Source organism: Manis javanica, chromosome 5 (assembly GCF_040802235.1).
Source record: "Manis javanica isolate MJ-LG chromosome 5, MJ_LKY, whole genome shotgun sequence".
NCBI lineage: Eukaryota > Metazoa > Chordata > Mammalia > Pholidota > Manidae > Manis > Manis javanica.
In genome coordinates, this window is record NC_133160.1 from 54,170,181 (window position 1) to 54,187,874 (window position 17,694).

The window sequence follows — 17,694 nt, forward strand, 5'->3', positions numbered from 1 at the left end:
CACACCTGATCATCTGATCATCTACATTTGCCTTCTTACAGCACTAAACTATGTTTTCTACCTTTATCTTGCATCTACCTACCACTTCAGCATTTTATTAAAAATAAAAATAATAATAATAATAGGAGAAATGTGGGATCAACATATAAATCAAGTACAAAAATCAAATGAATATTCATATTTGACCTGATGGTTTATAGGTCATATTGCATGATCAAAACCAAAAGTTTCTGTGATGACTGCCCTTGTACTGTTCACCATGTAAGAATTTATTCACTCTGTAAGAATTCGTTCACCATGTAAGAACTTGTTCGTTATGCTTCAGAAGATTGGAGACTGACGAGAATTAGGCTTGAGATGGATTAATGATTGTACATTGAGCATTGACCCCCCTATACTGAATTTTATTGTTGTTAACAACCATTTGATCAATAAATATGAGAGATGCCCTCTCAAAAAAAAAAAAAAAAAAAAAAAAAAAAGCAAGTCCATACCTTGATTCCATTTTGAGGAAACTGAATTTCTCAATGAACAATGCACAACATTGTATGTCTGCAGTCTGCTGGGCTCTTTTAGAAATGGCCATCAGAAGAGAAGATATTTGGATTGGATTTTAGATTTACAATTGTTTAAAACCCATGTAAACCAGAATATGACCAGTCTTAAAAACTGACCAACTAAGCTGACAACATTCTATTCACATGACAGCACAATATACTGAAAAAAACTTATCTTCCATTTCAATCCAAATATTGTTCTAGCTAGCAACAAATATTTATTAACTGCTTCCCATGTGTAAAGTGTCTGTCTAAGAGCCGTGTTATAGACATGAATTTAAAAATATCAATTTCTCCAATTAAAGAAGAAACAAATAAGTGAAAATCCTGTGCTTATGGGTAGGAAGAATTAATATTGTCAAAATGGCCATCCTGCCCAAAGCTATTTACAGATTCACCGCAATCCCTATCAAAATATCAACATTTTTCAATGAACTAGAACAAATAGTTCTAAAATTCATATGAAACCACAAAAGATCCTGAATAGCCAAAGCAATCCTGAGAAAGAACAAGTTGGGGGTATTATGCTCCCTGATTTCAAGCTATACTACAAAGCTACAGTAATCAAACAGTATGGTACTAGCACAAGAACAGATCCATAGATCAATGGAACAGATAGAGAGCCCAGATATAAACCCATACATATATGGGCAATTAATATATGATAAAGGAGCCATAAATATACAATGAATATATAATACAAGAGGTAAAGGCAGCCTCTTCAACAACTGGTCTTAGGAAAACTGGACAGCCACATGCAAGAGAATGAAACTGAATTACTGTTTAACTCCATACACAAAAGTAAGCTCAAAATGGGTCAAAGACCTGAATGCAAGGCATGAAATCATAAAACTCTTAGAAGAAAACAGGCAAAAATCTCTTGAACATGAGCATGAATAATTTTTTTCCTGGACACATGTCCTCAGGCTAGGGAAACAAAATAAAAAATGAACAAATGGGACTATATCAAACTAAAAAGCTTCTGTGTAGCAAAGGACACCATCAGCAGAACAAAAAGGCAGCCTACTCTATGGGAGAATATATGTGTAAATGACTCCAATAAGGGGTTAACACCCAAAATATATAAAGAACTCACACACCTCAACACCCCAAAAACATAACCTGATTAAAAAATGGGTGGAGGACTTGAATAGACATTTCTCCAAAGAAGAAATACAGGTGGCCAACAGGCACATGAGAAGATGCTCTACATTGCTGATCATCAGGGAAATGAAATTAAAACCACAATAACATATCACCATACACCAGTTAGAATGGCCACTATCCAAAAGACAAGAAATGACAAGTGTGGGCAAGGATGTGGAGAAGCGGAAACCTTCCTATACTGTTGATGGGAATGTAAATTAGTGCAATGTTGTGGAAAACAGTATGGAGGTTCCTCTGAAAACAAAAAATAAAAATACCATTAATTCTACTTCTAAGAATTTACTCGAAGAAAGCAAAATCACTGATCAGGAAAGATAAATACGCCCCTATGTGTATTGCTTCATTATTTGCAATAGCCAACATATGGAAGCAACCTAAGTGTCCATCAATAAATGACTGGAGAAAGAAGAGGTGGTATATATACACAGTGGAATATTAAACCAGTAAAAAAAAAGAAATCCTGCCATTTGCAACAACATGGACGGATCTAGAGGTTATTATGCTCAGTGAAATAAGCCAGGAGGAGAAAGGCAAGTACTATATGATTTCACTTATTGGTGGAATAAAGAAACAAAGCAAAGTAGAATGAATAAAACAGCAGTAGACTCATAGACACTGAGAAGTGACTACTGGTTACCATGGGGGAGGGGCTGGAGTGAGTGGGTTTGGATAGTGATGGGGATAGAGGGGCACAAAAATTTTCAATCATTATATAAGTTGGCTATAGTGATAGTAGTATTGCCTGGAGAACACAGTCAGTGATTCTGTAATATCTTTCTAGGTGAACAGATAGTAACCGCACTAGGGATGGTGAGGATTAATAATATGGGTAACTGTTGAACCACTCTGTGAAGAAAAAAATCAATTTCTCCACGCCAAAGTAGACAGTTCAGTAGAAAGAGATAAAACAAATATATGGGTGCATAAATATAGAGTCACTTATGGCTTTTTCTACACTCAGCATCTGTTATTATAAACAATAGTCCTTGGGGTACACTTGGCTCAATTTTTAAATACTATATTCATACTTGAATATGAAATGTAATCAATGTGTCATGAACAATAGTAATAGCAACTGGTAAGATGAAGAAGTATTAGTCATACTTATATTGAGATATAGATTTAATGAACTTGTTCTTGCTGGATACAAAATAATTAGCTAAACTACATTGGGAAGGTCAGGTATTCGGTAATGCTGTCATAAATATAGAGGATATATCTATAATTATAACATAATACCATATTTTTATATCTACAAGGTTAATTTTTTATGATGAAAATAAATCTGGGCCTCATATGATTTAATGTGCTATCACCGAATCACATTTCTGGCTCAGTCTTCAGGAAATCCTCAGGAGATCTTGAAGAGGGATCTTGGCTGCAGGCTGATGTTCTATCTGGACACTGGAAGGTTTCCTCCAGTGTGTAAGGTTTCCTCCATATTATAAAAGTAACATGAATTCCTAATTTGTATAGCACAATACCGCTTGTGAAACTCCAGGTACCTACAGGTGATGAATCCTTACCTACTCTTCTGGGATAGGATGGGGTTGTGTAGTTTTATTGCATTTTATAGATAGAATAAATAACTAGCTTCAGGTTGGTTGCAGAGCAGGGAATAAAGCAGAGCTCTTTTTATTTCTTAGTCTGTTGTTTAGCCGTGCTGCTGCTTCTCATAAACAAGTCATTATATTCTCTCTTATAAGTCTCAAGTTATTTCTTGTTTTGATATTTTATCTTTTCAGTTTTGAGATTGGGCCACTCTTTCCAAATCCTGTAGCACTGTCCATACATTGGAGCTTACAGTATTTGCCATTTATTTTTAAGTTTCTAAGATTTTTATTTTATGAGAGTAGCTGATACTAAATGGAAAGATGAACTATCATGAATGTTGATTCACGAGATTGATGAGTATACTCTGACTGCTGGCACATTGAATACTAACTTTTGCTATGATAGGCCTGTGCCTTTCTGACATATTTTCTCCTCTTGGAACAGCAAAGCTGCAGTTTTCTGACTTTTACAAATGAGAGGTGCTGTAGAATCAGCAAAAACTGGTTTCAACTCTTCTGAGAAGCTTATTATGTAAATATACATTATTATGATCATAAATAATAATTATTTATTTTCTGAGGCATAATGCCAGAGCAGAAGTCATTTGGGTAGGCAAATATTTGTTAGTTGTATGGTGGTTTCACCAAATTCATTCTCCATTCAGAGATAATAGATACTTAAATGGATTTTTCTTTTTTGTGAATACACTTCAAGGTTTAGAAGCGAATAGATTGTTAAAAGTATCTGACAATAATAACAATAATTTTTGTAAAATCTTTATGGCCTGCTAAATTTGTAGCATGAATATGAGTAAAAAATAATAATCCTTTCAGAAATTGAGTTGGATTCTTTAAATTTATTCTTTCATTTAGAAGCCCAACCACAAATTCTTCCTATTTGCTGGTCTTAGGTTTTTCATTAGATATAAGATATTTCAGTTTTGAATGTAGTATTTATATTCTTTACTCTCAGGGAAAAGAAAGTTGTCTGACCTTTTTTTGTAAGAGGATATTATAAAATACAGCCATAAAATGAAAATAACAATCAGTAATTCTCATATCTGGGAGATATTTGTGATGCCTCATTAATCTGTTACTAAATAAGAAATTTATAAGTCATTAATTAGCTGTACTTGAAGGAACTAGGGCACGGCTGTTCTTGAAAAGCTGGAATTAAAGGGGGATGCAAGGACTGTCATAAGAAAAATATCACATGGAACAGTATTATCTAGTGTTGTTCCAGATGGTAGAAATGAAAATTTTAGGTGCAAGTCACAGGACAGTACATTTTAATTCAGTGTAAGGAGGGTGTTTCTAGTGACAAATCCAAATCTCTGGAGACCAAGAGATCTCTGAAATAAAAGAGTTTATCGAGCTTTACAGATGCTTGTCAGGTAAGGACTGAGTCCTGGATCAGGATGTCTCTTCATCAGCAGCAAGGCGAGTTAATAGAAACTACTTTTCCACCAGACTCAAGAAATGGCACATTCATAAGAGGTCAAAGAGAGTAAGTTGTGTAAAGTCACCATGGCTACAGATAAGGAAGATGGGTGAATGCAAAGCAGGGAAAGTCCAGAAATAGGTGGTTAGTCTATTGAAGGCTCGTAGATTGGTTGTTGGATGACAGTCAGGGGCTGCTAATATGTAAGAGGGATGCAGTGGTTCTGGGGGCCTTCTAGATAATTGTTGAAATGACTTCATTCAGGAATGCGGTTATCTCTGTTTAGCTATGGCCTGTGGCTATTGACTGACTAACTTCCCTTGTCTCCTGCATTCTTCTGGCCCTATGCCATTTAATTTTAGAACATCTCAGATTTTTTCCCTTATTACAAGTAATATTCTTACATAAAGAAAGTATTTGCAGCTCTATTAGGAATATTATAGAAAGGATTTCTGAATTCTGCTGGCAAGTTGAACCCCATAGACTCTAAAGGCCTCTCAACTATAAAATTTTGGCAGTTCCATTTTAATCTCTGTCCTTTAGTGAAAAGTCCTGTATTTTTTCAGGATTTTTTCCCAAGTTGAAGTCCTCCTCCAATTTTCCAAGTTTGTTAATCAAAATATCATTCTTGCCAACTTCAGTTATCAAAACATTCAAGTCAACTCTCTTTGATCTCTTATGTCAATACATTGATTGTTTTTTCTCAGTGTCACTCTCAATCTTAGTTTATGTATTCTCATTCTCTATAAACTAATCAAGCCCCTCATCATTTTAGACCTGTATTAGAACAGTCTCTTGACAAGTCTCCCTAACATTTACATATCTATTCCTAAATCTGTAATTTCCTTGCAGCACCACTTTTATTATGTCACTCTCATTAAGAATATAACTCTTTCATAGCCCTTTTAATGTTCATTTTCTCATCCCAGTATTTAAAATCTTCCTGTGGCCCTAACGTTCTCTTACTACTCTCAACATCAGCCAGCTTCTCTTCAGCTCTCCTTAGCCCCACACAGTAAACCTCCTATAGATACAAGCATAGGTAAAATCCTATATTCTTTCATGTTTCTCCAAGAACATTTCTTAGACTTAACTTATCCCACAATGACCTTTCTTTTATTTTGAAATTCACTTAAAACCCATGACATTATCTAGTATAAAAAGATAAAGATTCTCCATTGTAAAAAACAGTTGTCCACTAGTTTTGTTTAGATGTGTATGTGAATGATATAAATATCACCTTGCTAATTAGTTTTAATTCTATATTTCATATTCTATTATAGTTTTCCACAGATCCTAAAGCATCCATGAATATTCATTGAATAGATATTAAATTTCTATCAAATGAGGGAATCAAGAGTTATAAGTAGTGGATGTTAAATGGAGGAAAGGACCCAAGTGGATTCCCAGGGAAAAACATCTAAGATATCTGTAGGTACATGTGCTTATACTGATTCTCTTGGAGGTGGAAACAGTCATGAGAGGCAACAGAGTTGGCCTGCTGATTTCAACCATGTCTTTTCTCTTGGCCCGTTTTCATGATCATTATGCTATGCGCTATTAGTCCCCAAAACACTTTAGGTTAAATAAGATAGCTCACTGCACATAATTCTCATTTTGCACTGAGAGCTTTAGTGTGTATTTCATCTGAAATACAATGGGACACATCATCTTGACTTCGAATTTTTTTACAATGTAGTTCAAGATGAACAGATATTTTAGTGAATTTGACTCATATCATCAGTTCATTTATTAGCAGATGTAACGATGGAACCATAAACTTGTCATCCCAGGTGGCACTAATGAACTCCTTTTGTGAGCCCCTCAGCAATGAAAATGATATTTGAACTAAAATGGATGTTAATTCTTTATTTTGAGTTGCAAGGACTATGTTTTGAGTTGGGAGATCTTGTCTTTGTTAGTGATTGACATGTCCTTCGAAGAAAAAGTTGTTCCCCTAAAATTTCCAGAATTTTTATTTTAGTTTCATTCTAATCTCAAGCATAATTTCATATATATATACATATACATAATATTTTAGATATATTCTTTCTTCTAAAGTATAGAGAAAATAGATATAGCAAATGTTGATGTGATTTATATATAAATTTTTAATTTTCAATGTCATAGCTCTAAAATAATCTATCACAGAAATGGTGAGCCCAGAAATGGGTGTCTATAAAACATTAAATTATTTGCAGTTTACCAACATAATACCAACAACCATGATATCATGGATCATGCAGTTGAGAGTCTATGGTGGAGGCAGATATTAATCATTATAGAAAAGGTTATTTAATTATAGATGAAATAAGTATTATGACTAAAATGTGTTTTGTGCTAGGAGAGCATATATGAGGGAGACCTGATCAGTCTGAGTGACAAGACAGTTGGGGGAGGGGCAGGTTAGGGAGGCTTCTCTAAAGGTGATGTTCAAACTGAGACCCAGAATGAGTACATGAGTGGACTTACCTGCGTGAAGATCAGAGATTGAATGCGGTGGTGCTTTCTGGCAAAGCAAACAGCATTCTGGTAGCAGGAAGTTAGCTCTTCAGTGGAACAGAAAAGTCATCAGTGTGCCCTACGAACACGGAGAAGGAAGATTGGGTGGAAAAGTAAACAAAGGTCATATCATGAAAGGTCTTGTCAGTAAAAATAGAGAGTTTGAATTTCATTCTAATAATAAGGGTTTTTAGATAATCCTGCTTTTAAGGTACGATGGATTTTAAAGATTACTCTGATTGAAAGGGGTGAGACTTCACACAGGAGACCAGTTAGGAAACTTTAACAAAAGTTCTAGATAGAGATGATGGTAGCATGGGTCAGGACTGTGACAGAAAATGGGAAGAATGGGATGGATTCAAAATGTATTGAGGAAGAACTTGACTGCTCTGAAGTAGAGGGCAAGAGATACAGAGCAGTCCTTTCAGATTTGCGGCGGACAGTGCTGTCTTTTACTGAAAGGAAAATGGCAGGAGAAAAGCAAGCTTTTGAGTTTAGTTTGGGTCATGTTGACTTTTAGTTGCCTGGCATAAGATGGTAAGAAGACAGCTGAGGGTACTTAAGGTAGAGCTGAGAGAATAGGTTTGAATGGGGAACAGAACTTGAGCCATTTTTTTCTCAGTTGAAATTACTTTCAACATGTCTTTGCATACCCACACCAAACAGAAAACAAAAACTACCCCATACAAATCCATATCCAGAAATGTTGACCAATAATATGATTTATTTGCATGGTTTTATGAAAGACAATAAAAGGTAAAAGGTATATTTATACCACTTAGCAAATCTCCTCACATAGTTCCTTTTAAATATTTCAGCTCTTTCCCAAAGGCTCTTTCTCAACCAGTAGCCGCCTCATCTCTTTACCTTCTCTTTCTACAACCATTATCTCACCTGTACCACTGTCCCCCATCTTCCACAGCAAACGTTTATGTCTGTACGGAAGTGTAGCATTCCTTACCTTTTAGCATTCCTAAGGTTGCCTTTCAGTCCTGTCTGCAAAACAAAGATCAGTTTTAGGAGTTGCTTGCCAAAGAATTGTCAGGTGGGAGGGATAGGGAGGATTTTAAATAATAAGTAAACAAACAAACACTTTTCCTGCAGAACAAATATATTAGTGGCATAGTCATATAACATAAACCAAAGAGTGGAATCCTAACATTGAAAATTTAGTAGTGGAGGAAGAGAGATTAAAGGAGATATTATCTAGTAACTTGAGGGTTAGGAGGAAAACCAAGAGACTAAAGTGTCCATAAACCAAGGGGACAGCAGTTTAATAAAGACAGAGGTTTAATAGTTAATTTGTCACATTTGTTGAGAGGTCATTTACATATTTTAAAAAACGGAATGAATAAATTTTTCTTTAATCTGCTATATACACTTTTGGCAAATGGGAAAACTGGCAGAACCTAGTTTGCGCACCAAGTTTTATAATGAGTTTCTTCTGCCTCAACATGGCAGCATCATTTTTACTTTTCCATTTTTCTTCTGCAGAACAGGGGCTGGTAATCTGAATAGATAATCCTAGTGCTCTATTTCCTAGTCAACTTGAAATGAAGGGAGATAGCTGAACTGAATTGCACTGCCTGCCTGGGCGTTTTCCCTCATTCGTTTTCCCAACAGCCAGGACCACGCCACAGGAGCAAGTCTGCCCAGGTAAGGAGCCCAGCAGACTGGGCAGGCCCTCCTGCCTTGGATGCGAGTGAGTGAGTGTCTGGGCCTCATGCTTCAAAGACCAAAGTGATCTAAGGTGATGGTGAGTGAGATAGTTGGGTCACTGAGCAGGTGACTATAGGGACATTGAAGCAGATCCCCAGGCCTTCAGGTGCAAAGCCATGAACACAGTCAGCCAGGCACAAAGAACCACCCACACTAACCTGGCAATCTGGTGCACACTAATTGTGTAGTGGTGATATGGGATGACATCAGCCAGCCCTGTGGCCCTATCATTGTGGTTTTGCACACTGCCGGAGAGTTAAATTCGGCACTGTCACCTTTACAAGGCAGTCTGTGAGCTGCGGAATTGAGAGAGGTGGGGTGAGGTCAGTCCCTCCTGAAGAAAAAGCCTGTTTTATAAGGTGACTAATCTTTCCCCTCTTCTCTTCTTGCACTTGCTCTTGTGCAATCTAACTCAACAGAAAAAGTAAACTGTTTCAGTGTTTCCTGTTGTCTAAAAAAAAAAAAAAAAATTCAAAGGACCAATAACAAGACCAAATGAATGAAAAACAGTTAAATGAGGTGGGTCATTAGGACTGGCAGGAGAAACCATGTCCTGGTGGACAACACATGATTCTGAATGGGAAGGCCAAGCAAATTTGATACAATGCTTTCAAACTCTTTTAGGCTTGGGAAAAGGCAGAGATGGGTGATTAATTATATTTTGTGTTAAATTATCATTCACCATGCTGTTTTGCTTTGCTTTCCGTAAGTGATGAATCCAGAATTTCCTAGCATCACTAACTTGACTTTCCAAATATCTTTCTTATTTCTCATCCTCAGTTATCCAAGAAGGGAACACTGAAGGATAGTCATATACTTTATCTTAGTGTCTCCTCAAGAACACAGTAAATTGTCTTTTGCCTTTCTCATTCTGCCTCCAAATCTTATCAAATTGAAAATTTATGGCAACTGACACAGAAGAAAGAGTAAAACCAGGCTGTAATGATGATTTGGGGCAGATTCAGGAATGGGGATATGCCCCTTCAGAGTTTGACAGGGGGCCACAATTTTGACCAACTTGGATTCAGCACTTGGAAAAAAATAGAAGCAATAAAATATTCACTCCCACTCAGCCTCTGAGAGTTAGTTACAAACAACCTTTCCTCCAAACAGCAATTCAGTCTCGGAAGCTAGCATTTGCTTTGCTTCAACTTATGAACTTGGTAGAATGATTAAATGTTTAATTTCTTTTCTGCTGGACTTTAAATTCATAGCCTGCTCACTAATGTTTCCTCTTAGCTCACTGACGGTCTGCCCAGGGTTTGGGATGAGAATAGTAATTTGAGAATTATGAGAGGGAGGCTGTTCCTGCAGTGTTCCTGTTCTGATGCTTCCCTAGCTTCCTTGAAGTCTTCCTTGGATTTTCTCAGACAGGACTAAGGAAAGGAGTGAGATAGTTTGCTGTTGGAATAAACAAAGGAGGAGGAAAAGTGGGAAACCTGGAAGAATACAAGCAGTTGTTGCCCATCCTTTCACTGCTATTTGTCCTTTTCAAAAAAAGGTTGTGTAAATTGAGTTTCTTTTTACCCACAAAATAGTGATGGGTTGCCACATGCTGTGTATCAGCTTTATCTTGACAAAGAAACTGGTAGCTGTAAATGGAAGCCCTTGATCTGTCAGGCGTTTTGCAGTTGATCAACCCCATTCTGGAAGGACAGTAACATCGTTGCTATGCTGAGGCTGTTTAAAGAATGTGAAATGTGGGTCGTGGCACTGAAGTAGTTGACGGTAAATCAGATTTGATTTCCCCTCTGCGAGCACAAAATGAACCTTGTCGTTATCAGGAAGAGAAATGAAATCTTTAAATATTTCTCAATGCTTTGTCATCTCTGCCTGTCTGGGTGATTTAACATAAAATTTCCCTGAAGTAAGAAGTGCAAGTATTATTTCATTTCATTTCAAAGATAAACTTCACAGGTTTTCCCATAAATTACTTGAAAAGCCCCTGATTTGCAATTGTGGAGGTAGCTTAAGATCAATAGTGTTTTAAAATAAAATATTAATAGTAAGAAATGTGTTCTGTGTGTCTTCCCCTGCCAATAGCCCTGCAGTCCCAGAACACAGTGATATCTTAGTGTTTACGGGAAAATATCAGAAGGGCCAAGAGTAGTTGCTTATAAATGGTTGGAGTTAACTGTGTTGCCAAAACAGTTTATTTATTGAACTTTTGACTACATATTACTTATATGGCCTGTGATTACCTGTTTTCATGTTTTAAATTCCTGTTTGTTTTTTTATCTTTTCTTGTAGTCTACTTAGTTAATGATAATAAGACTTTGTGGACATTTGCAAAATTTCCATTACCCCAAGAGTTAAAATGCCATTTTAAATAAACAAAACCCTTTTTTAAAATTAATATACATGCATATGAATAATGCATGTTCACTGTGAAAAAAAATAAAGATACCAGCCTCAACCAAAACTCTCTTGTGACCCTGAGAGAACTACTGTTAACATCCTTGTGTGTCCCTGAGGGCTTCATTTGTGAGTGGTTTTACTTTAACATTGGATCACTCATTCTCAACTTCAGAGTACTAGAGAATGAAGCCTTGTAAATTTCTGTTCTTTGGTTTCAAGGTTCAAAATCGAATATTCAAGAGAGTTGATTTGTAAACTCTCTTCACTATGTTCTTGCAGAAGGGATAATCATTTTTCCTCCATTTCCACTAAAGAAAGAATGAGGATAAGCTGCAAAGTACAGCACAAGGTATTTGGGTTATGTCTGCAGAAAAATTTATTGATATTATTAATAATTACTGGAACAAATACCTTATTGAGCTTTAATACTTTACCTTTTGTAGCATAACGTCAGGCAGCAATTATCCTATTTGTTGACTGGCTGACTTGATTTAGTCAAGTCTGTGTCACTTGACTAAATGATAAGCAGGAAAATTTCTTCCTAAATTGCTAGTTAGTGCCATACTAGGTTAAAGCAAGCAAACTTTTCATTGGATTCCAACCAAGACAATACTGCACATAAGGAATTAGAGAACTATAGATAACAGAATAGTAAATCCTGAGAAAGGGTAAAATTAATTAATGCTTCATTTCTTCCCCACATTTCTCTATCTCTCATGTACTCTGTTTGGAAGGAAGCAGGTGTTGGAATCCTTCATATTTTCATTATCATTTTTCTCTTCCTAATCTAATAAATCAGGTACTATTATTATGTCCATGTTACAGATTCAGTAACAGAATGAGATTTGTTTGCTCAGTATTTAGTAAGCATCAGCTATGTGCCAGGTATTGTTCTACTTACTAGAATTCAGCAGCGAATCCATAGACAGAATCCCAGCCATCCCAGAGCTTATATTCTAGATTCTAGTCAGGGAGAAAGACAATAAACAAGATGGATAAATAAATGATATTGATTGTAAGGAAGTGGTGAATATTATGGTGAAAATGAAGGAAAGCAGATAGTATTCTGACACAAGTACATGAGAGACACAAGATTCCTGACTCAAACCCAGGAATTCGGCCTTCAAACTTGTGCTACTTTCCTACTTTGATTATAGAAGGTCCCAAGAACATGAGATTGTTGTTTGAAGAGATTGCCTGAAATGGATTTGTGGGAAATAATTTCTGTGGTTAATTATTCTCCAGGTAAACATTAAAGACTGAACAACTGTAGTGAAGAGAAAAAGGTTAGGGTATCATTGCAGCTAAAGAATTCAAAGAGGTTTAATATTCAAACAAATAAAAGCAGTGTGATTTGGCCCCTGTTGAAAGGCAAGAGCTTGATTAGTCAGTTTGGATTCTTGTTTATTTCTAGTACTGTGTCAACAAACCTGTGGAGTACTCAAAACACTCCAAACCCAGCAGATGTTTTAGATGTATTTATTTTGTCAGAACATCAACATGTATTATCTTTCATCTTTTAATGCATATACCCACCTCCTGCCCTCTGTTCCAGTTTCCTCATCTCAGTCCTTTCCTTCTAATTTAGCCAAGCTCAGAAGAAATTTTCTTCCAGAGAATGTGACTAATGTAAACTGATTACCACAAAAACATTAACTAACACCTCCATCACTTCACATCATTAACATTTCTTCTTTTGGGTGAGAACCTTTAAGATTTACTCTCTTAACAACTTTCAAGTATTGTTAACAACAACAACATTAATAACAACAACAGCATTGTTAAGTATAGTCACCTTGCTGTACATTGTATTCCCAGAACTTAGTTATCTTAGGGGAAGGAAGTTTGTACCCTTTTACCAATATCTTTCCATTTTCCCCATTTCCCAGTCCCTGGCCACCACCATTCTTTTTATTTATATGAGTTTGGTTTTTTTAGATTCTACAGATGTACAGTAATTGTCTTTCTCTCTCTGACTTATTTCACTTAGCATAATGCTCTTAAGGTGCATCCATATGTTACAAAAGACAGGGTTTTCTTTTTTTAATAGCTGAATATTATTCCTTTGTGTTTGTGTGTATCTATCATCTATCATCTATCTATCTATCTGTCTACTTATCTATCATCTATCCATCGTCATCATCATCATCATCATCTATCATATTTTCTCTATTCATCTGTCACATTTAGGTTGTATCTATGTCTTGGCTATTGTAAATATGGCTGCAGTGAACATGGGGGTGCAGATATCTCTTTAAGATAATGATTTGATTTCCTTCAAACATACACCCAGAATTGCTGGGTGATTGCTGGTCCATAAGGTAGTTATACTTTTAATTTTCTGAGGAACCTCACTGCTTTCTATAATGGCTGTCCAGTTTATGGCCACTTTTAATCCATTTTGAGTTCATTTTTGTGAGTGGTGTGAGATTGCGGGCCAATTTCTTTTGCATTTGAATACCCAGTTTTCCCAAAACCATTAATTGAAGAGACCGTCTTTTCTCCACTGAATATTTTTGGCTCCCTTGTCAAACATTGGTTAAATATATATGTGGGATGCCTCCAACTTTGTTCTTCTTTCCCAGGATTGCTTTCACTATTCAGGGTCTTTTGTGGTTCTCAACTAAGTTTCAGGTTATTTTTTTCCACATCTGTGAAAAGTGTCATTGCAATTTTGATAGGGATTGCACTGAATCTATAGATGGCTTTGGGTAGAATAGAGTTTTTAACAATATAAACTCTTTTGATCCATGAATACAGAATGGATTCTGTTTTTGTGTCTTCAATTTTTTTCAGCAACAACTTGTAATTTGCAGCTTACATACCTTTCACCTCCTTGGTTAAGTTTATTCCTAAGTATTTTACTATTTTGATGCTTTATGAATGAGGTTGTTACCTTGGTTTCATTTCCAGGTTAGTAGTTTTTATTTAGAAATGCAACTGATTTCTGCATGTTGATTTTGTATCCTGAAAGTTTACTGAATTTATTAGTTCTAATAGTTTTTTTTGTGTGTGGAGTCATTAGGATTGTCCATATGTAAGAGCATATCATCTACAATCTGAGAGAGTTTTACTTCTTCCTTTTGATTTGGATGATTTTGTTTCTCCTTCATGCATAATGGTTGTGGCTAGGACTTCCAGTACTATGTCAGAGAGAAGTGGTGAGAGTGAGCACCCTAATCTTGCTCCTGATCTTAGTGGGAAAGCTTTCAACTTGTCACCATTGAGTATGATAAATGTGGGTTTGTCATATATGGACTTTATTTTGTTGAAATACATTACATATATTCATACCTGATTTGTTAATAATTTTGTTTTAATCATAAAGAATGTTGGATTTTGTTAACTGCTTCTCCTGCATCTATTGAGATGATCATAGTTTTTATTCTTTGTTTTGTTAATGTGGTAGATTACATTGATTTGTAGATGTTGAACCGTACTTAAATCCCAGGAATAAATCCCACTTGATCATGGTGTATGATTCATTTAATGTACTGTTGAATTCAGTTTGCTAATATGTTGCTGAGGGTTTTTGTGTCTTTGTTCATTGGGGATGTTGAACTGTAATTCTTTTCTTATACTATCCCTATCTGGCTTTTGTATCGGGGTAATGCTGGTCTTGTAAAATGAGTTTGGATGTGTTCCTTCCTTTTCATTTTCTTTTCTTTTCTTTTTTGTGGGGGGTAGAGTTTAAGGAGGATTGACATGAATTCTTTTTTTAATGTTTGGTAGAATTCACCAGTGAAGTCATCTGGTTCTGGAATTTTGTCTGTTGGGAGATTTTTGATTACTGATTCAATATCCTTACTATTAATCTGACTGTTCAGGTTTTCTCTTTCTTCACAATTCAGTCTCAGTAAATTGTCTATTTCTAGGAATGTATCCATTTCTTCTAGGTTATCTGATTCATTGGTATGTAATTGTTCATAATAGTTTCTTATGATCTTTAATATTTCTGTGTCATTAGTTTCAATGTCTCCTATTTCATTTCTGATTTTATTGATTACTGTCACCTTAGTGACTCCTAGTGATTGTAATTTTCCTCCAAACTAACACTGAATTTTCCTTTTTTTCTTTCTGGTATCCCATGACCTGTAGTTAACACAGCTAGAACCCAAGAGGGGAACACTGTGGTACAGGCAAAGAGAGCTCCAGGAGAAGCTTGGCTTGAGGAACAAAGGGGGATCTTAAAAGCCTCAGAAAGAGTGAGAAACTCAACCTCTTACCACTCTAATTTCTTTTCCCCTCTGTGCCGGACCCTAGGTAATCCCATCCATATTTTTTAAAGATTTCAGAAAATAATATGGTGCATAATCTATGTATTACCTAATGAGACCTCGTAGAGTGTCCTTAATCAAACTAAGAATAAAAATATTCTTAGTGTGAATATTTCACACACTAAGAGGGGTGTACAAAGACTCTAATTAGCTTTACATATTTTAAGTCATTTTGATAGCAAGTTATTTGGATAATGTCATTTTGCTGCCAAGTGTGTTTTTTAATACTTTTAGGTTTTACAAATTTTGGATTTAGGAGTTAGAGATGAGGCATTATTGAATCTTTACCTCTTACTTGGTCTTCACAGATAATACTTCCAATTCCTTCACCTTTTCTGGAGTTTTTAGGAATGACTCCAAGTTAGTTACCACTTGTCCAATTGCTTTTTATCTTCTAAAATTTAGTTGATATGCCTCCTCTGCTTGACCTCGTTTGTCTTTACTTGTTAGTCCTTAACTGGCCTCTTAGCAGAGTTTCAGGAATGAACAGAGATCATGTGAAGTATCCAATCTTCTTTTAACCAGGACCCACTTGTCAAGGTTAACTAGATCTTATGAACCAGAAAAAAATGGTTTCCTAATGATAGAATTCTGCTCTTCTGTAATAACATTCCAATAAATTAAGAGGGGTGAGTCACAGGGCAAATGGTAAAGGACAATAATTTCTTAAGCTGTATCATCTGAAGCCCCTTAGAAATGGAATTTCCATTTTAGAGGCTCATTAACACTGCCTGACTGTATTGAGTTAAGTAATGCCCTGTTTTCCATTATCCATCCCTCACAAAAATGAAATGTCTATAACATAGTCTCCAGGCCTACAAATATTACTTTATATGGCAAAAGATGTGATTAAATAAATGATTTTGAGAGAATGACTTATTCAGCATTATCTGGGTAGGCTCTAAATGAGGAGGTTGGGTTTAGACCCTGCAAAGAAGGTTACATGAGGAAGGAGCAGAGAGAGAGAAGGCCACAAACTAAGAGATGCTGTTGTCAAAAGCAGAAAGTCACAAGAAATGGATGCTTGCCTAAAACCTCCAGAGGATGAGCAGCCCTGCTTACCCCTTGATTTTGGACTTCTAGCTCTGGAAACATGACAAAACACATTTCTGTTATTTAAGGCAGCCAGTTTGTGATAATTTGTTATGGTAGCCCTAGGAAACTAATATACTGGCAGTGGAGTGTTGCTTTGTCTTGAGCTGGAGTAAGTTCTCTTTGTGTGGTACAAACGTGCATGTAAATCATTTTATTTATAAAGTTGGGTCTCTTCTGAGGGCCTCAGTTTTAAAAACCTGAAGATTAGGGTTGGTGGTCAATGATTTGAAATGCCTCAAATTCCATGCTATTATTGGTTTGTGCAAACTCTAACACCATAGTAAGGATATTCACCTATTTACATCATTTGCACAGTGAATGTGTAAATAAATCCCAAATGGAACGAATAGCATTATTGCAATCTTAGGGTGTATTTAAAAAGCAAGTATTTTTCTTCTTACTTTTTTCTTTGGAATGGTTTTTTAGATGTACTCCTGTGTGAAAGCAATTGTGCATTTTAGATGAAAACCTTGCTTTATTTGTTAAGAAGACCCAATTTAAGCTTAATTTTTTATAAAAAGTTAATGTATGTAGACTAATTTACTTTCTAGGCATTTATATTAATGTTATAAGGAAAGTATGTGAAAATCAAATAGAGTTTTTAAAAATTCCCACTTTAGTTGTCTAGATGACTGTCTTATCTTCTCTAGAAGGCTTTTCTTAATTTAAAATTTAATGGATGGCTGATTCAGTCACAGAAATTTTTAAGTGCTCATAGAAAACACATTTAACGTTATTGCCATAGTTCAGGTACCTTTCTTCTTGTTGTGTATAGTCAGTAACCACAGTGGCCTTGGGTGTTACTCCCTTTCATGCTCCTGGGTTTCCTTTTTTTTTTCTTTTTAAAGACTATTTCAGATGTACTTTCTTATCCTCCAATAAGAACACAGCACCTAGACATGATTTTTTCCAATTTTCCTCCTTATGTAATATTTAAATACCAATTTAGATGTTATAACTAATGCTATTTGATCACTTACTATGTGCTTTCAAGTTTATACACTTTTCCAAGTCCATCAATTTTA